Source organism: Pseudopipra pipra, chromosome 5, assembly GCF_036250125.1.
Source record: "Pseudopipra pipra isolate bDixPip1 chromosome 5, bDixPip1.hap1, whole genome shotgun sequence".
In the NCBI taxonomy this organism is placed as follows: domain Eukaryota; kingdom Metazoa; phylum Chordata; class Aves; order Passeriformes; family Pipridae; genus Pseudopipra; species Pseudopipra pipra.
The window spans coordinates 72,422,690-72,445,638 of record NC_087553.1 but is presented as its reverse complement, the minus strand read 5'-3'; the positions used below and the strand labels follow the sequence as shown (position 1 = coordinate 72,445,638).

Below are 22,949 nucleotides of genomic sequence, written 5' to 3'. Positions count from 1 at the left end.
CTGTGTTGCTTACACAAGGGCATGATCTGTTCCAAATTAGATGGTTTTGCATAGAATTTATCTGGAAATTTTTTGAAATGCTAATTATTGCTTGAACTAGTAAATTCCTGCGAGCTTGCAGCTGCTATTACTACTATTACTAACAATAATTTCATTGTTTTATTTAAAACAATATACTTGTTTTTGCATTAGTAGATCTTAACAATGCTCATGCCTTAGTTGTGGTTAAAAATGAGTTTCTCTTCAGGAACTGAATCAGGCCTGTAATTATTTTATAGCAAAGGGAAGACTGAGGTAATTTAAGGTATTTTCAGTCATGAGAGCGGGCCACAATAACTGCTCTATGACTAATGGAGTAAGCACACTCCTCTAATGTACAAGAGTGGGTGTCTTTTGTGTTGTGGGTACATTCATTCTTGACCTTTGCATTACTTGGACCATAAACACGGTAGTGCAGGGATGGATACAGGTCAGAATTCCAGTGCCATCCATGTGTTGTCAGCGTTGATCAAACAGGGATCCTTCTGCAGCAGACAGCTCAGGTCTGGCTTTTAAAAAAGAGAAGGAAATTTCTTGTTTGTTTGTTTGTTTGTTTGTTTGTTTGTTTTTTAAACAAGTTCATTTACTAAAAAAAAACACCCAAAATAAACTTGCTTGGTTTATCCCTAAATGTACATATTTATGTGATTAATACCTTCATAGTTCCCTACTGAATTTGATTTATGCCTCTGGCCTCCTTTATGTGCTTACTCGGCAGCGACAGCAGTGTCTCTGCTCTGATTCCCCAGCTGGTTTAAGCTTGTGTTGGTGATATAACCAGATCAGCCCAAGCTGGAAAATGGGTTAATTTGTCCTTTTTTTTCTCAGCCTGACAAATCAGCCCTTGCTGAATTGCCTGGTACATGAGTAGGCTGCCACTTGTCCCCCTAGTTGCTCAATCTCATTCTTAAACAGTCTGGCAGTCACTGTTGGAATTAAATAGCAGAAAAATTATTCCTCAGTCATCCTCAGATTGCTGGCGTCTCTTAATGTCTTTTTTTTTTTTTTTTTGTACACTTACTGGAGACTGATAATTTCAGGTATTAATTTTCTACAGGAGTGAAATGTCTTTTCTTGTTCTGGGTTTTTTAAAAAAAACTCAAAGTATTTTTTTTTTCTTGAAACCTAGTTAATATTATTGAGTAAGAAAAATAAGGAGTCTTGTATAACAATGGATTTTTCTCCATGCTGTGTCAGTGTCAACTACATGCAGTTCATTCAGCTGAAGGGTTTGTGTCTGAAGTCCCACAACTGAGCCACTTAAAAGAGCAAAATCTAAACAGAGGCTGTGAATTTGTAGAAAGTGCAAAAGGACTTCAAAGCCTTGTGATGGTTGAGATGTTTTTGTGCAGTGGCTTCATTTGCAGTTGGTTTTCAAGGTGTGTAAAGCCAGGCAGCATCAGCTGTGAGAACTGATGGTGTTATCTCTGCCAGCACGTCTTTATCCTGTATATCCATAGCTGTTCTCCCCTCAAATCCATAGTCTGTCTCTTCATGTTGGATTTGAACGTGCAGGTTGCCAGTAGTAGGGACTAATCCCACTTCCCTGAAAGGCAGCAGTCACATAGAAAGCAGGAGAGGATATTACAAAATCCTGATTCCCTGCCCTGTGCTGCTTTGCTTTATTTCTACTTCTCTGACAGGTGTTGCTATGTAAGTCAGTGACACTGTAGTTAAATGAGCACAGTCTTTATTTTAAAATGAAAATAGGATTTTGGCAGAAGTTGGCAGCATTGGGAAAATGCTCCTACTTGCCCTGAGCGGATTGTTCCTTTCCAGGGGGTTGTGTGTATGTGACAGAGGCTGGAAAAGAAGCACAAGTATGTGTGGGCACTGGCAAGAGGCCACACTCTTCAGGCCATGCTCTGTATCGTCTCTTCCTCCTCTCATTGCCTTGCAAAATGTATAGGCTGAGCTATATAAAATAATACATTTATTTCAAAATTGTGCTAAATGAGCTCATCTCAGTCACTCAGCAGTTATGAAATGCTGCCAAGTGCTACACGTCTTGTAAATTTAGAGGGTTTTTTTTTCTTTTTTTTTTTTTTGCAAAGGATGAAATACTACACTGCTACTGAGGCAGAGAGAAAGGCATCTTCCCTCACCCATAACATACTGAAGCATGAAGGGAGATGCTGGAAACCAAGATTTCTAATTTGACCCTCCTACTTCGAGCTTCCGAACGTGCAGATTTCCGACTCACGGAGTCTGTCTGCTCGTGGCAGGCAAAATTATCATTCCCTGCACTCACAGCTGAGGGTTTTGACGAGGTCGGTGACCAGCTCTAGCACAGCACGGCTCCTTCTCCTTCCTTCTCCCTCTCTGCCAGCTTTGGAACCAGGAGCAAGTGAGACTTCTGCTGCTTCCCTCCTAACGAGGTACGAATTCCAGATCAAATGTTAAGAGCTGCTTGTTTCTACACGAAGAAATCACATTGAACCCCTGGACTTGTTCCAGGCAGGGATATCATTAGATTTGACTCTTGTGTTTCAAACTGTTAAAGCCTGATGATCTGACACAGCCAAGGAGGGAACTAAAATATATCTGCGTTTCAAAGATGGGAGGCAGAAGGAGCTGTTGGATAATTTAGTCTGACATTTAGGGTGTTGCAGGTCATTACGTGTAACTGTTACTCCCTGTTTTGAGCTCAGTAGCTCATGTTTGACTGAAGAATTGAAAAATTACCAGGCATTTGCTGAAGATGTTTTTCGGAAAGGCAGGCTGGCTTATTTGGGAGTTACTTAGAAATGAGGATTTCAACATCTCTCTTAGTAATTTGCTCTATTGGATAAACAGTCTGTGCTTTCTTCTTGGTTTTTTGTTGTGTTTTGCCGCATTTCTAACTTGAATGTGTCTAGTTCTCCGTAGTTTCATGGGAATTTTAAGCTGGCATAAACTGGCAGAGCTGCTGAAAGAGGCAGTCAGCATCTCCCAGTTCCTGCCTGGATGCCAGCTGGCATGGCTGGAGCACTGGCCCCTGGTCCTGGCCTGGTGTTCCTACAGCTGTGAGTGACCACACTGCAGAACCAACAACAACAACAGCAAAATCACATTTGTCCAGGGCCAGCACCAAGATCTGGTTTGTGGCACAGCTGCATGAAGGGGGAGTGAACAGTCAGGGATGAGAAATGGGTGAAGGTGGCTTCATCAGCAGATAGTGAAAACCGTGGAGTTACTTTCAGCTGTTGGTTCTTGGCCTTTTTCTGCTGGGAATAAAGTTGGCTCGTGTTCTCTGCAGCCAGCAATGTGTGTCTGCAGCTGTGGGTTGGTCCTCGTGGTGTTAAACATCACAACTTCACAACCAGGTGTTCATCAGAGCACTGGAATAAAAAAAAAAAAAAAAAAGTGGTTATTTGATGTAGCAAAGGCTGTTCAGAGGCAAGTATTATGTAGGTATTAAAATCTATTTTGTTGATAAGTTTTTAGTATCTGTGTTGTGGTAATTGGTAGCTAATACACAAGGGAAAAGGGCTTTGGATTGTTTTACTGGAGGGCTTACATGAGGCAAATTAGTCTCAGTGTTATCAGGTGGAAAGTGAAAATTTTCAGTGAAAAATTGATGTGAGGCATGTGTTTAGTAAACAATTTTTCAAAAAATGTACTTGATCTTAAAGATACAGATTGATATTCATCTAAAGACCTAACTGTTGAACAATATTTAATGCTAAACCAGGTGAAATTCACACTAAATAATTTTTTTCTCTCCACTGGATGATTATTTCTCTTAGGAGAGTGTTTGGTAAGAAATATCTGTGCCAGCTCTCATGTTTTTAATACTTTATCATGCTTTTTAATAAGAGGACAGCATCTTGAACCTGTTAAAATCTGAGAGAGGTGCACATTATACCAACATTTTACTAGTTATCTGTGCTTCCTCTGTAGTCTGAGGAAGGGTGAGGTTTTCTGACATACTGGAAGAAAGAGCTGGAGGGGGGAAGAACAAGATCCCGAGGAACAAGTCAAGCCCATCAACACAGGATTGTACAGGCTGGGCAAGGGAGTGACTCCAAACCTACACTATCACCACAAAACACTGTGGAGTTTGTCCCTGTGTAGCTATGAACTAGAAATTCAGAATATACCAGTCTTCTGGAGCATCACGTACTGATGTTATTCTCTGTAGATGGGAAGAAATTTCTTCCAGATACTGCTGAAAAGTGTTGACTGATTTTTTCAGTGCTGTCAAAATAATTTTATTTTTTTTTTGCTTGCATTTCAGTTTCCCAGTGACTCTTTACTGTAGTGAAAGTTGTTACATGAAATTGGCCTGTATTTTCTTGCCAAAAGATTCCAGTATTGTTTAAGCAACAGTGCTGAATGGATGAAGCATAAAGTCACTGTTCAGCACGTTGATTCCATGTCTCTTCTGGCAGCACAGTGGAAAGCTTGCACGTGCTTAGCACTAAAAATCATTCCCTCTTCTTTTGGGATTTGGTTTTGCGTTATCTGGTTGTGTGGTTTCATCAAGAGTTCACCTGCACAGGCTCTGTTTGGTGCATTTTAATTGTAGGAATTGATGAACTCACCTGTAGAGGCTTGTTTTGCAAGAGGAATCTTCTTTATCCTTCCACTTCTGTTGAGGAACTCCTGACAGCCCAGTTCGTCAGAGCTGTTGCCACCACTTAGGTGGGGAGCAAGGAAACCCTTCCCTTGAGATCTGAGCCATTGCCAGTGTGATTCAACTCATAAACATCTTTAAAGTGACCATCTGATTTTGGGCTGTCCCAAATTTAGCTTCCTGAAGCTGCCCAGCCACAGTTGTCCTGAGGATGTTCTGCTGCTGCATCTTGGCCGTGTTGGGTTCATGGTTGGACTCAGATGATCTTGGAGGGCTTTTTCCAACCTAAATGATTCTGTGATTCCCTTCTTCAGATGTCTTTATTTCTACTGACTGATCCTACAAACTTTGTTACCTGTCTTGGTTACCTTCTCATTTCCCTTTGTGTAGTTGCTGGTTGGCATCTCTTCTTAACTAGTCCTGTCCCAGGCAGTGTCTTACAACCCGATGGTTCTTTTTACATATATTTTGTATAATGTTTTTGTTGAAACTCTGGGAAAACTTTGCTTGGCCGAAATTTTTCTGGCCACCTGTGATTTTTATAGGGGAAATTCCCATATTTCTCATTTAAAATTCTCACTTTAGGTTTTTTTTATTGAAGACAGCGAAGGGTGTCTTTTCTGTTCTTTTTCATCTTTGTTTCAGTATTCATTGTGCAGATGTGTATTAGCCTGGTGAAGCTGTAAAGCAGCCAAGTTGTGATGATCTTCACTGAAGGTGGAACAGTTTAAAGAAAGCTTTGCAGTCTGATTTAGTTGTTTGTAGTTCAAAATAATTTAAGAGAAAGATGCCTTTTTTTATTTACCAAACATTTGCAAGTAAACCTTAAAACCTCATCATAGTAAATAGCAAATAATTTTCTTTACAGGCTCTTTTCTTTCCTTGTGAAAAGATGGGATTCTTGCCAGCCATTAATGTTTTCAGAAGATTGCTGCTATTTTCTCCTTATTATATTTCAAATAGTAAAACATAAAAAATTGACGAGCTTTCTCAAAAAAAAAAAAGTATCGAAGTTTGACATCTCTTACTAGAACACCATTTAACTTCTTTTCAGCTGGAAAATAAAAGATGTAAGAAGGGAAGATCAGTAAACAGTGCTGAAATAAGAGGATTTCTCTTAAGAAAAAATCTCAAATGATTAATTGCTTCTGGAACCTTATTCCCCACTGCCTTTGGAGTCAGTGGGAGGCTTTAACTTTATTTTCCCAAGAGAGCAGTGGGGCTCACTCTGACTGACAGTCCGTCTTTGCTGTTGTATCTGTTATCTACAATACATTTATTTTAAAAATATGCAAAACATTAAATTCAGAGTAAGTTTTGTGCTTGGTAAAAGCCGTCTGTGTGCCTCCTGCAGATGCTAAAAGTACAGTTGTCAAGAAAACATTGGTTTTCCGGTTTGCTAAGGAATGTGGTTGTGGCTGTGTATCAGTTTCGTGCATAGCAAGTTCTGAAGACTTTTTTAAGAGGAAAAAAAAAAAAAGTCGTAACTGGAGAAACCAAAATTTTAAAAGTCATTAAGTTTTCCAAATTATTAATTGAGCTGCGGGTGGAACCGAGAACAGGACGAAGAACTTTGCACTGTGAAGCACCGTCGTGGCTTGAATGTACCTTACATAAACCAAACAGGAAATTCTGCAGAGGAAAAAAGGGAATTAAGAACTCGAGTCTTGTTAATTGAGGTTTTGGTAGGCTGACCTTTTGGTCCTTTTTGAAAACCCCAGTGTGGGATGCACCGTGAGCGGTGTTTGAGTTCCTTGTGTCTTTGCTGAGTACGGTGTGGGGAAGGTTCCCTGTCGTGCTCTCCTGGTTGCTGTATTTACCATCAGCTGCAAGTCTCTGGTAGGAGGGAGATGGTGCATTCCCTGAGAGCATCTGAGTTTATTTCTGGGGAGCAGCTTTTTGGAGGACTGGATGGAGACCGGTCAGAAAGGAGCCTTCGGCAGGAATGGAGATGGAGGAGGAGAAAACCAGCAGTGTTGGTGCACACTCCAACATGGAAACAAAGACTTATTTCAGGGATGCAAAGGGATTTGCAAAATTGGGTTGTTAATGGATTGAGAACAAGCTTGAAAAAAGACTAAGTGAAACCACAGTGGACCAGGGGAGTTACTTAAAAGTATTTTATTCATCTTGCTTTTAGTTTTACTATTCACGAGTGCCATGTTTTATGTATTTTGCTAATAACACAGAGCTCTGGAGTTTACAGTGCTTTTAGTGTTTAATGATGCTCATTCTGAAGGAGGGAACAGGGAGCTCCTCCATCACTCAGCGACTCAGGGTCTCATTGCAGTGGTGGTAGAGACAAATATGAGCCTTAAGGCAGCTCTGGGCTTGGGGGCTGGAAATGAGCAAAGATTTGTGTCCCCTGAAGACTGAGGCAGAAGATTTGATTTGTATTTTGAAGAGACAGTGGGACAGAAACATTCCCTCAAGTCTAGAAAAGAGCTGCAGGGAGCGTGACATCCCTTTTTTCGAAGGGTTGGCCAAAAACTCAGCTGGTCGAGCTCCTTGGTGGTCCAGGTGTCTTTGTGGCACCTGGGAGGGGCAAGTGTTACAGAAATTAAAAGGAATCAGAGTCAGGCATTGGATTATTCATCTCATGGCTCAGATGCATGACCTTTATCTATTGAGTCCCCAAGAACCAAGTCACATCACCAGATTGGCAGAGACAGAACTGGGGTTAAGGAGCTTGAACAGGAGGAACATGGCAAAGATAACTCAGTGCACAGGTGGAGCTGCTCACAGAAACAATATCTGAAGAGTATGTGTTAAAATGAGCATATTTAATTTAGATACATCTCACAAAGGTTTCCAAAATAAATTAAAAAAAAAAAAGGAAAAAGCTAGCAAGACATCTCTTACAGCTTTTGAAATTATTTACTTGCTCTGAGATGACAGGGAAAAGGTGCAGTAGTTTCATCACGTACTATAGGTGAAGACTCCAGAAATCAGCTTGTTGAGACATTCCTTTCGAACGGTGTAGGATTTAAATCAAGTTAGAAGAAGATTTGCAGCAGAACTTTTGAATTGATCTCAGGATGACACTGCTCCAAGAATACGGCAAATGAAAATGGGAGGCGTTAGAGCCTGTTGAGAACTGGATGCTCTGGTTTTGGAAACATCTCAGTGGGTTAAAAGGACTAACTTTGGGGAATTGGTCAAGTACCAGATTTGGCTGGAACAGTGATAGATGAACACTCTTGAGTTGACATCATAGAGTTCTTCTCTCTGCCCTGTGAGAAGCAAAGAAATCATATCATGAGTGCAGAGTGAGACGTGCTTGAAATGTTAAGATACCTGAGGCAGGGATGAAAAATCTGCTTTTCCTAGAAGGAAGGATCCATCTGTGATAAAAGGGTCGTTTTGAGGCTATGGAGACTCAGTCTCTTGAAGACACTCAGGAGAACTGGGGCAGAAAAGGTGTTTTCTCCTGCATGTGGTGGTTATAGCTGTAATTGTGAAGAGGAGGAACAGAGAAATGCTCTGGATATTCCACAGTATTTTGGCATGCCACTTCTGCAGGGAAAATCCCTGAAAGATACTGAACAAACCAAACCTGATGAGCTGAAAGGGAGGCAGGCTGCCTTTCCCAGAGGATGGAGGTGGATGGCTGGATGGCAGGTGTACCCTGGGCTGGCAGGACAGAGGGGTTCAGAAAACTCATGTTCATCATAAATTGAATCCAGAGAGGATTAAATAGGTGTCACTCCTGGAAGTGCTGGGGTAGGAGGGAAAGAAAATGCCTGTTTTTGTCATTTCATGTCAGAAACCTTGTTTGTAAAGGGGAAAATTACGTGACTGAAGGAGATGTGCAGGGGGAAGCAAGAAAGGAAAACCTATGGAACCAATAGGAAGAACGCAACCTGTGTAGGAATACTTTAAATGTGCTTTGTCCTTGGTGGGATTCGATAAGGGAGAGGAGGAAAATGGTTTCGTGTCCTAATTTTCAATCAAGCAAGTGATTGATGAAGGCAAAAAAGAGAGGGCAGAGTGGACATTGGGGGGATCATTCATAAACTCTTTCTGTTACTTCACCTGAGTTTTTTTCTGTGCATTAAATACATAATTACTGTAGTTTGTTTGTAGTAAAACTTATCTCTAGTATTAACAGTCATATTCTTGTGTCTTTTGGGTGTCTCTTTATGGAAGGGTGAAGGAAAATCCACGTCTTATTTCGGTTCCTGCCAGGCAGTTTGTTAATACCACTAATCCAAGTACTTCCATATGAGTGAAGTCTTGAGAAATCATTGTAAACTTGGGCATATTAATCATATCAGCAATGATAGGGAGGCCTCTGGGTGTGGAAGTGACCATTTGCATGACCGATAGTTTGAATGAAAATGATTTTTCTGAGGAGTATTGCTGAACTGTTTCTCGGTTAAAAAGTGAAAATGGGTAAACGAAAGGTTTTTGAAAAATTGAGATTTTTTTAATCTTGACCAGTGACAGAAAATGTGATTAGGTTTTGCTTTGGTTTGGTTTTGTGGCGGTTTTATTTGTACATTTAAGTGCGAGTTATCAGCTTTTGAAATAACGAGAAATCAGAGAGGGAAAGGAACATTTTCTGCACTTCTAGACCAGCGACTTGAAAGCAGAATTAGATGCTTTGCTAGGCTTGTAATTGTGTTTTAAGCAAAGAAAATTTTCCTAGTTTTAGAAGCTAAATGAAGTTGGGAGCAATTTGCTGTATGATACGGAATACAGTGATTCAGCATTCGTGGTGGGAGCTATTTATAGTCACTCTATTTTTATTCAAAGCTAAACAATAGCACTGAATTTCAGGCAGTTGGACCAGATGCTCAGGAAGGTCTCTATTGAAGCCGAGGAAAATATCATCTTGCTGGATCCTGAAAGCTGAACTCGTGAGGTCCTTCAGCATTACAATTCCAGCGCTGTCCTCCAAAGGTGAAATCCAGGGCTGTGCTGGGAAGCTCCACTGGCAGTCTCTCCCTAAAACGTAGTTTGTATCTGCTGTTAAGGGGTTATCAGCATTCTTTGTATTTTATATCTGAAGAATTGAGCAATGTAATTAATCCCTGTTCATTTTAACCTTCTCTTGCAGGTTTTTCATGACTGTTCTGATTCCTGTTGCTGCAGCCAGCGTGGATCCGGATGCCGTGGCTACAGAGGCTTGCTACTTTCTCATGCTGGATCCCTCAAATCCAAGAGCTACTTGGCAGTTTCCAAGGCAACCACCTGTGGAATAATTAAAAAGGATGAAGTGTTAGCCTGCCAGATATAAGGAATTCTTGCCTGGAGAGAGCATTTCACTTTCATCTGCCTTGAAGAATCAAATGTGCTTCTGCCAGCAAAGTTAAGGTAGTACAATTAAAAAACACTGATTTATTTTCTGGAAGTACTGAAAGTCTGAGGTGGAGCAACAAACATGACACGACTGTAAGAAAATTGCCACCATTCATGTTTTGGGGATATTTAAACATAAAATCCAGGAGAAAAGGTGGTGATGGAAAGCAGTGTGGGTGAACAGTATTTTGTATAAGTAGAACCGTTGCCTGGACTGTTTTGCGTTTCGTGCCGTCTTCCCTCAGATGATTTTAAGCTGGTAAAGGACTAAAACGGAGCATACATTAGTGGGAGCATAAATATAGGAAGTGCAGCCTTCATGCCAAGTACACTGAGATTTCTTTGGCATTCAGTGAAGTGATAGATATAAAAGGAATGTAGGAGTGGGCTCACTGCAAAATGACAGTCGGAATCAGGGATCGATCTTCATCCCAGAGCCTAAAGGGGTGGGCAGTGACTAAATCCATGTTTAAACTGAACTGATAATCAGGTTTAGCTGCTTTGGTGAAGCAGCAGCCAAAGCCATTTTGAAGCCCGTATTTCCCAGATTCAGAGCTGAAATTGCATTGTGGAAAAAACAAATATTAAGTTAAAGAACCCCATTAGAATAATAAAGAATAAGAAAAAATGGCAAATTCATTTCTGAAAGTTTGAAATGTTGCTACAGAAGTTGGTGGCAAAGCTGTTAGGCTTTAGATAACTGGAAAAGTTCTTCTACAAGTAGAATATGTTACTGGATGTATCTGCTTATTATATCTTCCTTCTCTGCCAGTCATTCAAATGTAGTTGAATAGAAAAATATTATTCATTTCTGACAATGGAGTTAAATGGAGAAAACCACATTCCCATTCTTCCCATAGTCCAAATAACTGCTCAGTTAAGTCTGGTTACCTTGCCTGATGCTCTTGCACAGTTAATTTTAGGCATGATGCTTTTATGTAGTTTATTTTAAGCAAAAAAAAAAAAAAGTTCTAAATTTTGAAGTAGAAATATTTGGGATGCCATCTGGGCTTTACATAATAAATTTTCCCTGCCAAAATGTTTGTGGGATTCTGTTGGGATGTGGATGGGATTTCACATTCCATCCCTTCCACAGCACAAGAGGATCATTGTTTTTTAGATACGGTGGGTCCAAGAAGAAGTAAGAATTGTGTGGTGGCAGCTCTGTGATTTGAGGGAATACAAACAGAATCTCTCCAGTAACCACTGACACCTTTTACAGCTGTTTCCCAGTTTCAGAAGTGAATACTTGCAGGTACCAACTGAGTACAGCTGCAATTTTCCACCCTAATACTTGATTTCCAGTTCATTGGTTCATTGTTCACTACATATTAAATGCCAAATTGTTTTTCTTTTTGAAGTAATTCTTCAGGCTGTTTAATTCCTTTCAGTGTGGAGCTGAGAAAAGTGAGGTTTTTTGAGACAAATGCTGTTTTCACATGTGAAGGGAGTGTGCTGGCAAAGCATCTACACCAAACACAGTGGAGAGGCTACAAAATTGAGACACTGTGCAAGTACAGTAAAGGTAGTTGGTGTGTGTGAATCCAGATCTTTCCAAGAAGCATAAATAACTCTCAAAGGTGGAATTGGATAGTTGTGAAAGAGCATTTTTGGGTGTATTTGTGTAAGCCTCGTGTAATAGCTGGGTAGCATATGGGTAAAGGATTGCAGGATTCCCAAGGGTGTGCACAGAGAAGTTTCATCTTGGATACTCCTACAAAACATGCTAAACACACACAAGAACCTCCATTTTTCTGTTTTGCCTTGAATACTGTGGGTGAGAGTCTTCTCATGAAGCTTAGATGTCCAGGTTCTGCTGAAGCAGATGGTGAGAAGCAGGTAGGATGAACAGCTCCTTGAAGGTTCCTATTCCAGGGATGACCTGCCTCTATAAAGGTGCCAGTAGAAAAGAACCTCTCTCCCTCCGTGGATAGTTCAGCTTGAACCACTGATTTAGCCTATTTGTCTGACATTTCAGAAACTTCTAAGTGTGTAAGTAAATGCGTTTGTATATCAAACTCACCTCTGCTTTTTTCTCCATATTTCATTCCCAGCCAGAGCTTTCCATGATAGGTGGAGTTGCACTTCATTCCTGGTACAACCCACTTACTCATCCTCCTTTTCCCAACTCGGTCATTTGACCCTGGCACTTTTTCCAGGCTTCATCTACAAGCCTTGTGGTTCAGTATGGATGGTGCTGGAGAGGCCCGTGGAGTTTGTTAACATAGTTTGTAATAAAAATAAAAACATCCAGGCTAAATTTAGGCAACTGGGCTGTGTGAAAGAAACTACAGTGACCAGGCAGAATTGAGTTCTGATGTTTTGTATATAGGTTATGTTTTAATAATCTTTATCCCTGAGAAGTTTTACAGGGCTAAAGGGGAATAGAAGCTCAGGAATAGTGATTTGTTCAATAATTTTAATCTCTTAAAGTGATTCAATACGTATCAACATAGAAGTTGTTTCTGTAGCCTTGACTATAAAAAATTAGTGCTATGTGCACCCAGAAAAAGAAAAATTTTCTTTGTAGTCTTTTTTCTGTAGCAGAAGATTTATGTTATGCTCCATGTTGAAGTAACTTGATGATGTCTTTTTGAATGGAAAAAAATGGCAAATGCTGATATGGTAATTCTCTTAGAGATTATTTTGATGCTGTGGTTAAAATTTTCCCTTATTTTTATACCATCAGAACAACTGTATCAAGAGTCAATTACAGTGTGGTAGTGTGTCATTAAAATACCCATTAATTTTGTTAAATAGATAGGACTGTTTCCTAGAATAGGTAGGACTTTGATCTTGTTGCTTGGAAATCCAGGTAATTTTTCAGGTTGGGATTTTTCAAAGGGAGTTTCTCTTCTCAGCAAGAGGAGCATATAGTGAAAATGAGCAATAAGCAGCAAGTCACCTTCCAGTTAGTGGAAGAGGGAACTCAAATAGTGAATGGACCCTTTTGTCTGGGCTTGATTTTCCTTTTAAAAGGAGGGAACTGTTTTGCTGCACTTTGGTGGATGAATGGTTTGTGGGGATCAAAGCTGCATTGCAATGATAATGGTTTTGCATATAGAATTATCTAAGAGATGATTGATAGGCCTTATGCTTAGTCACCAGATCCCTCTCTGCCCTCCAGCTGCTACTGCTGTGGATATGCCTTTCCAGTTTAGTTCAGAGGATTTTCCCTGACAGATTACACAGAAAGAGTAGAATGAGAAGGTCCGACAACTTTACTGTTATTTTAGGGACCTGTTGATCCCTCTATGAAATCAGTGAAATACCTAATAAAATGTTTGGGGGTTTTTTTAGCAGTAGAGTTGTTGGTATTAGCCTGTTTAGAGCTCCCCCTTTGTGGTGTGAAACTGGATGATGTGATCTGTGTTGTGATATTTATAACAGGCAAGGAAGAGATGCTGACACTGTAACAGTCCTTAGGGATATCATACCTGTGACAGAGAAAAGGACTCACAGAGAGGTAGTGAAGGTAAGAGCAGGAGAGCAGCTCTTCTTGTACACTCATCTAGAGCCATGGCCACAGGTGGGTTTTTGAGGAGCACAGGAACAGAATGAAAGATCCTCCTTCTGCACACTCTTCGTTCTCCAGGCATCTGTAGCACAGGGATTTACTGAGCTAGATTTCTTTTTTTACAATGATTACTGGACTTGTCTTTTGGAATTCGTTAATGAGAAGTATTAGGAGCTGTAAAACTCAGTGGTTCTCCAGCCTACCTAACATGGCAGCTTGTTCAGTGAGGAACCATATTCTTTTGTTCAGTTTAGAACCAGAACTCCATAAAAAAATCTGCTGCTTGCACTGGAAGTGACTTAGATAATTCATACATACTCTCTCCATGACAATCACAGTTTTCTGGAGCTCAGCCTACTCCAAGGGTTGAGTCACTTTGGATCCTGCTGACGTCTACATGAGGTTGAACCACTTTCCCCACCTCCAGTCATCCTATTTCACACTTAATTTCATGGAGATTCCTCCTGAGTTTCACTGATGTGTATTTTACTGTCCAGTCAGTAATGTACACACAGTCCTTTTTCAGTTTTTCCCACTCATTTACTGCTTTTGCTACTGCGAACAACTTCGGTATCATCAACAGATGTTGTCATCTCACTGTTGAGCCCTTTTCATGTCATTTATGAATTCATTGAACAGTGCTGGGAACAGATCCCAACTCAGATCCTCGTGGAGAGAAGAGCTGAAATGGCACCAAGTCCTGCCAAAAGCAGAGAGTGGGTTTGCCCGCTGCTGCACGTGGCACAGCTGAATTTGTAGTAAAATCACTGTGTTTTGTTGGTACACTTAAAAATCTGGAGTAATTGTAAAATATTTAGTAGGAATGGATAATTTCATGTATAAGATACAATGTCATCCTTCATCACAGAACCACTGAAGTCAGAAAAGACCTTTAAGATCACGAAGTCCAATTGCATCAGCCCAGCACCACCACCATATTCACCACTAAACCATGTCCTCAGGTGCCACAGCCACGTTTTTTGAACACTTCAAGGGATGTTGACTCCACCACTTCCCTGGGCAGCCTGTTCCAGGGCTGCATTATTTGTAATTTCACCTTTGAAAGATAGGGAGGGGAAGGAATTCTCGTCTTTAGATGACTGAGGATGATATTTAATATTCAGAAGGGCCCGACCTGCTTTGTTCACAGCACTTTTCATCTTATGAGTTTTTAGTCTCAAAATCAGCTTGGTTAGAACTTGCTGGTTTATCACTCTCTGCATTGGCAGTGTGTAGAAAATAATGTTTAATAAAGTAAATTAGGCAATTGAATAAATCTCCACAATCATAAATACATACAGGTTTTAGATGATTTAATGTAGGAAGTTGCCTTCAGAGTAGAACTGTTACTTGTTCTTGTTTTCTAACATTAACACAGCAAACTTCTAATGCATAACTGAGCCAGATCTGAAGGACCTGTAGCATAAAATAATTCTTCTTATGGTAGCCTGTAGCTGCAGCTTAGGGAAGTGTCCAAGAACAGGGAATGTAGTTCTGCTTCCCATGGCAGAGTCACACATCCTTCCAGCAACCTGGGTTTAGGGAGTCCTGAACCACAGGCTGTGTCACAGCTCCGTGTTTGCCTCCATGGACTTGTCCAGTGGGAACACACAATTTGTTGTCCCTGGTGTCCTAGGGCTGTGAAGTGCACAGGTTGTGTATTCACCTTTTGAAAAAGGCTTCATGTTTCAAAGGTGTTTGTGGGATACCTCCGTCTCTTGCTTGGGTGGTGCTTCTGCATCTGATCTCTCTTCAATCCCTTCTTTTGGAATTTTGCTTGATTTCATCCCTCCTCGTTTGGAGCTGCTCTGAGTCTCGTCTTCACTGTTCCATGCCCTGGTGTGTTACCCCCCCTTTCTAAGATAGGAGACCAAAACTCTGCAGAGTTGGATATGAACATGCTGCAGTGTTCCAGTGTCCCACTGCTGCTTCCTCTTACCCCCTCTGTTCCTTTCCTAATTGCTCCTGAAATTCTGTTTGCTTTTTTTTTTTGCTGCTCCTGTTATCAACCCCTGTGAAAACTGTATTTTCACAAAGTTATCTACAGTAACTCAAGGTCTTCCCTAATCAGAAAAAACTAATTTAGAACCCATCATTTTCTGTGTGGAGTTGCCTGATTTTTTTTTTTTTTCCCCAAAATGCAGGGCTTTGGAATTAATCTACTTGAATTTCATCTTCTGTTTTCTCTCCCAGTCACACTGTACAATAACTAGTTGGACAAAAAGACTGATGATAACTGCTTTAATGCACTTGCTGGTTTATCTTTAATAGACCTGTGACCTCAGAGTGTGGCCTTTCAGCATAGTTTACTGTTCAGTTACATAAGAGAGGTTTAACTCCAGATCTGTACAGGACTCTGCTTTTGTGCATGTGTGTGTGTAAGTAGATATGTTCTTAACATGTCATTTATGAGCATGTCAATAATAAGACCTCCTTCCTTGCTGCACTACAGCTGAATTTTCTTTAAGAGCTTTCCCAGTTTCTGTGAATTTCTGGGAATTCCAGTATCCAGTTAATTGGAGCACTCTCAGAGCCCTCATGTCTGTGACCTGCATATTGCAGTCCATCAGTTGGTATTTTTAGTGTTTTGGTTTCCTCAGAAGTCTGGCTGGGTACATGTGCTCCTGGATGTGTCATTCCTGGTAGGCTTTGGCAGTGACAGATCTCAGCTGCCCAGAGAGGATCCTCTGTCCTTGTCTGCTCCGTAGGCAGTGCTGGAAGTTCTCTAAACTTCATGTACTGAACAGTGAATTCATTTGGGTTTTCTTGTGGCAAAGAAGGACTTCTGACTTTTCCCCCTCCCCACGACTCTGTCCTGTTGAATTTTTACCTTTTTGTCCCCTATTTTCTTTCTCATAAGACTTTGTGATAAACTTCATCCTTCTGCTGTATTTGATAAAATTTTCTCTTAGCACATGAGTTCTGGATATTATTTCTTTTTTTAAACCTGAAATACTGTGATTTTTGCATTTATTTTGTCAAAGTTTTTATTTTTTTTTCCTGGCATCCTTGTATGACTTCTCTTTTAGAAGGACATGCTTTCTTAATGTGATTTATTGTTTAATTTTTTTTTTAAGTTGCACTTATTCTGTTCTTATGCAATATGGGGTGTTTAGCAAGCTGTCAGCCCCTAAAAACCTTCACCTTTTTGCCTGTTCTTTTTAGTTTTCCTTAAAGAAGCTTCCTTGTTTCTTAATCACAGAATGCTTGAGGTTAGAAAGGACCTGATGAAGGTTGTCTGGTCCAACCCTCCTGCTCAAGCAGGGCTTTTGTTTTAGTTGCACAGCTAAAAATAGAGAAAACTACCGTTTCAAATACTGAAGTTGAGTGATTTGTAATCAGTAATGCAGCCACTTTTCAGCCATGAAGATCCTGTACACAGGTCAGGATTGGGGCAAGTCTTTCTTGGGGGTTTTCAGAGTTGTTTGAAGAAGTGGTAATTAATGGTATCTTAAAAATGCAGTTTTTACATCACAATGACTACACTGAGAATTTATCTGTCTCCAAAATCCTACAATTTGACTACCTTAATCTCAAGAGGTGAGGTTTGGCACTGATAACTCTCTCATCTGCCTTTGTGGTAGAATGAGTTGGGTTGGAAGGGACCTTTTGAAAGGGACCTTTAAAATATCTTGTTTCAACCCCCTGCCATGGGCAGGGACACCTTCCACTAGACCAAGCCTTGAAGACTTCCAGGGATGGGGCATTGGTTGTTTATCTTCCACTGCAGGCTGGAACTGGGAAGCTCTTCCAGCCTGGTTTTGTGTCTTTCTTGCTGTGCTTTTGTTGGAAGAAGGTTTGCTCTTCATGAACTTCCATGTATTTTGAGATAGTCAGATCAGTCAGATGATGTAATGTGGATCCTACCAGAAAATTCCTCCATATGGATTTGTGGCTCTCATCCTTATGGAGTATTCTGCACTATCCAAAATAGCACCAGGCTAAAGCGCAGTGGTGGATGCTCTCCCAGCCAGTGAAGCTGAATTAGCAGTTTGGTTTATCCTACTGTCACTACTTCTGTGTGGTCAGATGAGCTGCTGTCTGCATTATCTAGACACTCAAAATGCTTATAGACCCATGTACGTACTTGAGGTTGAGTGAATTAAATCCCACCCTGGTATTTCAGTCGTTCGAACTGGTAAATGTTTTCACATGTAGAGAGTTTTAGTCAGTCATTGTGATGCTTAAGAAGGAGCACCTGGATCACTGTGGCTTGGTTAAAAGTGAGAAGACTTACAGAGTCTCTTTGGGTGAAAAAGAGAGTGGAGTTTAAAATTAAATGTAAAGATAATGTAAAGGTAACATTGATTGCAAGAACAGCTTTGTTGACTTGGGTGATTGGTGGTTTTGCCTACTTTCCCTCACTCTTAAAAGTAAATAAATAAGTGAAAAGTCTGCAACCTAGAGATGGGATCAGATATTGCATTTTTAGCAGTATATATTCCATTTCAGAGACTATTTACAAGAGCATGTGGTGACAGGACAAGGGGGAGTGGCTTCAAACTGACAGAGAGTAGATTTAGTTTAGATGTTAGGAAAAAAATCTTTCCTGTGACACTGGTAAGACCCTGGCACAGGTTGCCCAGAGAAGCTGTGGCTGCCTCATCCCTGGAATTGTTCAAGGCCTGGTTGGATAGGGCTCGGAGCAACCTGAGATGGTGAACGATGTCCCTGCCCATGGCAGGGAGGTTGAAATGAGATGAACTCTAAGGTCCCTTCCAACTCAAACCATTCTGTGATTCTGTGAAATGAGGAAAAAAACCCCAACATATTCAGCAGAAGAACCTGAGTGAGATGAATCTGTCTTTAAAGGTCAGATTTAATTTATGTGTTACCGCTTTCTGATAGTTCTGTGTGGTCAGTGGCAACATCAGTTGAGCTGGTTTTGAGTTTTTAAGATGAGTTTGTGTGTCTGGACTTACTCATACACTACCAAAAAAAGGAAAACCCGGCCCCAGCCCTAAAGTGGATCTTTTAACCTATTAGTTGTTAGTGGTTGTTCATCCAAATGACTGATCTGACTCGCTGGAAATTTTGTGGTGCTTTACCCTTGATGTTCTGAGATTGCAGTGCTCAGGTTTGTGTGGGTGAGTGGACAGTCCTGCGTAACTCTGCAAACTCAGACTCGTAAGCAGCCTCTTGGGCTGAGGTTGATGAACCTCTTTCTGTTCCCTTTTGTTCTGTCTGCAGCTTCCTCAGTTTTTGGCTCTGCAAAAATGCAGACTGGTCTAAAAACTATGTAGATTACATAATGTAGGGCTGGGGTTTATTTCAACTGAGTGGTAGCTGATCTCGGTTTTAGCAGGTTTGAAGTGCTCTCCTGCCCACCAAATCTTAGAGCAGGTGTTTACTTGAACTGTGGCATTCACTAATCTCTTGTTGTTACGTTAATTTGAGGAAAGACAATATTTTTCTGGAGGACTGAAGGATGCTGAGAGCTCACTGTTTATTTGTTCCCATCAAATAAGCGTGGATTGAATACAAATGTTCATGGATGGTGTCAGGATGGAGAGGATGAGGGGTGTTTTCAGTTAATGTCTGCCAAGAATTAAGGAAAATTAACACAAAATTCTTGTGGTTTGGGAGAATACTCACTGGTGGAGTTGTCTGCTCCACAGATGAGGGCTAAGCAGGGTACTTGGGATACAACTGGTTTGAAATGAGGGTTCAGGCACAAATTTCAGGGAGATGTTTCAGTTTCCTTGGGATACAGTAACCTGTATTTCAGTGGCTGAGCATTTCTCAAGGGAATGACCCCTGAAATCAGTGGTAAACATTTGTTGATACTGAGGCCTGAAAAAAACCTCTGCGCTGGCTTAAGTGTGAGGCAGGACTGCTCAGCAGTCAGGGAACGATCAGGTTGGTGTTTATTCAGAGGGTTTGTTTCCTTCAAGTTGTCTGTTTTCACCTTCTGTACGGTCCTGAGGTTATTTCAGGAGTGATGTTTCTAAGTGTTGTCTATTTTAGACAGCTGAAGCAGGATTTCAGGTTCTGCTGAGGTGTTGGCAGTGGTACAACATGTGTCTGGTTTACGGTAACTCCCTTTCATGTTTGTAATGCAAATACCATCTCTGCAGATCTCCAGAGCTCTGGTTCCCCTGGAATCCAGGGCTTCACCCAGCTTGCATTGTGAAAGGTAGTATCCCATATAATCCCACTGGATTAAAATTAATCTCTTCTGGATATCTGATTTTTGAAGTGAGGTGAGATTTATCCAGTCTCTTAGTTGCTGGAATAATTCCAAACAGCAAGTAGTAAGATCTTATATTCTTTTTATCACCATTGTTGTAAACAGAGAACTTAGGCTTCCTTCATAGTTGTTATTTCTTGGTGTTCTGCCATAAAAAGCTGAACAGTCTAAAGATAATTGTGCAAAGGAAACTTGGTGCTCAGTGTGGAGGGGTTTTTGAATTGGTAGAAGAGGATGAGCGTCCTAAAGACTTCAGTGTAACTCACTTGGAAAAAAAGCTTGATTTGGTATATAAGCAGTTCTTTAGAATGATGCTGCTTCTCTTCCCTGAAGCTCTTCCAACTGAAACACACACTGCCATATGCTGCTGTAATACCAGCACACGAACTGGATTAAAATATAAATGAGCAGAACTGCAGTTTGAGGCTTTAGTTCTGCAGAGGGATCCATTTTGGATCCCCTTTTCACTCTACAAAAGGCCTAAAGTTCGTTTTCCCCCCATGCCTGTGCAAAACATTTTGGAGGCTTTGGGTCTGAAATGAGGATGAAGGGCTTGAGAGGGAGAGATAAAAACTTATCCAATTTTTTTTTTGTCCTAATATAGGGACAGTAACAAGTGACTTGGTGCCAGTGTTTTTCCTATAGCAAATAGTCACAAGGCAAATTTTGTGAGCAGCTTAGGAACCTTAGATAATGCATTGGACATCCAGCCCTCTGGTGACTTCCAGAACTACAGCCATAGTTTCACAGTTGCCTTTATTTGTGCTCTTCACTTACAATAACTTTTAAGGCGTGAATATTTAAGTGTTACATAGGATTTAGTCTTCTCAATGTGTGTGTTAATCTTTTTTAATCTGCTCGTGTATTTTATGAGAATTTGTGGACTATATAAACATGTTCTTTAATTGAGAACAGATAGTTTAGATGCCTCATTTTTATATTTTATGTAGATATTTGCTAAGGAAAAATGCAAAGTCTCCCAGCTACTCTTCTGAATGTTGTTTTGAGCCAGAGTCATAATGAATAATAATGAGCAATAAATTAACAGAGCTGTTTGTTGCTGTCATTGATGGGGAAGTGCTCCTGCTGATTTTATTCCATGTGCTGATTCCATAGTGGTTGGTGCCATGATGTCAGGAGAAAACTGATGTGTTTCATTAAAGCCATAGATATTCATTTTAATAACAATGTCAAGTACTTGTAATCTTGAAAAGGCTGGAAAACTGTGATGCAAAGTAGTACTTTTTCTTTTTTCTTTGTTTTTTTTGGGTCTTTCTTCTTTTTCTTTTCCTGGATAGAGAAGACCTGACAGGAATTCATGGAAGCCATTAACAACATTCCTGACCAAGTATTCAGGCACAAATAGGCCACTAGTATTTCAATAATTGATAATTAATGAGACTTTTATTTATAACACTTTGAGTTCTTTTTACGTGCCTTCTGGGTTTTTTTTTGGAAGGGGGAGGAATGTCAGACAAATTTCTGGCATTTCTGTGCTACCTTGGAGACTAGAAAATGTTTCATTATTGGCATCTGAGATTCTTATGTAACTTGGTATTTCTGGGAACAAGAATTTTAAGAAAAATGCTGAGCAGTTGAAATCTTCTCATAAAATTAATAGATTCAGAACCACTGTGCTAAATATTTCTGTGATAATTTCCCCAAAAATTCTAGTATTTTGAGCTCCTGAAATGCATTTCTTTTGCTAGGATTGCATCCACAAGGAGTTAAAACTCCAGTGCCGTGGAGTAAACGACGCACTGGCAGTTATTACATAAAAACAGTGTCTTTGCTTTAGAAGAATATTAAAATGGAATAAAATGGAAGTGTGAGGAGAAGGTGAGGAGTTGTTGCCTCGTGGCATCAGGAGCAGAGCTGGTACTCTTTAGGGCATGTGTTTTATGCTGTTTTACACAGGCCCCTGCACACACCTGTGTGGAGTTTACCCTGATTTCTTACTGCTGTCAAGAGATTTTTTTGTTTTCTCCAAGTTCTAATGGGACAAACCAGGGAAGGACTTTCTCTGCTTTTCTCCTGTGAAGCAGTGTGCCTTATTTTACTCACTCTGTTTAAAGCTCTTATTATATTCAATAGAGAGAGCTTGATTAATTTTTTTTTTTTTCAGTATAAAGGGAAAATGGTGGCCTGCTACTCTTGCCTGCTGTGAGAATTTCCTGATTCTTAAGTAGATTAGAAATTGCCATATTCTGTTACCTTCTTCAGGGCACAGAGAGTCTGACACAGGAATCCACAGATTCAGGATGACTCAGAATTAAAAATGAGTCAGTTATGCCCTATTCGGTCTAATTTTATTTTTTTATTTTTTTTTTAAATACAGAATTAGAAGAAAGAGTTCAGAGCTTATATACTTAACTTTTTGTGTCTTCCTTGGAGTATTTCATCTGATGTTCTTCATTTCTCAGGGCACATTTGTGGTGTTGGGCAGTTCATTCCCTTTGTTCCCGTTTCCTCTTGGAATGCTCCGAGCAAGGTGTCAGTGATGGGCTCTGTGCAGGCTGGCACAGCCACCCATGGAGGTCTAACATGTGCTTCTAAAAGCCTTATCTTTTCCTGGATTACTGAACTGGCTGTGCTGTCCACTTTGGTTCCTCCACGTGCTATCTAAACTTCAGTCAAAAATTCAGGTTCAGGAGTTGCAGAAGGGATGGCAGTAAAAAGTGTTTGGATGATAGAAGGGCTGGAAAGAGGGAGCTGTGTCACGAAAGCAGCAGGCATGTCCTTGGTCACTTCTGTTAATTGCTTTTTTGGCTAAACTAGTGTCCTTTTGTGTAAATTCTCATCATATTCTAATAATACACAATCTGAGTAACTATTTATGTCTGCCCTAAATTAAGGTCTTAGATTCTCTTTCTTTTCTCTATCTTCTGTGTTACTTCCTGAAGTAATAAGGTGCAAAAAAAATAGTAAATCAGGTAATTTCCATGCCTGTATTTTTTCAGGTAAGTTTACCAAGGGGAAAAACCATCTTTAAAATGCTTCTTTCGAGGCAGAAGAACACAGTTGATCTTGAGGGACCACACAGCAGTAAGCATTACATAGCAGTAACAATAAAATTAAACATGAAAATTAACTTCAGTGCAGTTTTCAGTTTCCATAGCTAGCATTTCATAAAGGGCAAGCAGTGTTAGGAAAAGGGGGAATGGCTTTAAGCTGAAAGATCAGATTTAGATAGGATATTAGGAAGAAATTCTTTATTCTGAGGGTGGTGAGGCCCTGGTACAGGTTACCCAGAGAAGCTGTGGCTGCCCCATCCCTGGAAGTGTTCAAGGCCAGGTTGGACAGGACTTGGAGCAACCTGGTCTAGTGGAAGGTGTCCCTGC

At 40.4% G+C, this 22,949-nt stretch overlaps 1 long non-coding RNA gene across 3 annotated transcripts in view; it reads left to right on the top strand.

Annotated features, from left to right (window-relative positions):
* The window catches only part of LOC135415057 (uncharacterized), a 114,976-nt gene that overhangs the window by 27,243 nt on the left and 64,784 nt on the right, over window positions 1–22,949 (top strand). For all 3 annotated transcript variants that reach the window (XR_010430952.1, XR_010430953.1, XR_010430951.1), the window contains exon 2: window positions 9,660–9,916. This is a non-coding gene — a long non-coding RNA (uncharacterized LOC135415057). The remainder of the gene's footprint in view (window positions 1–9,659; window positions 9,917–22,949) is intronic.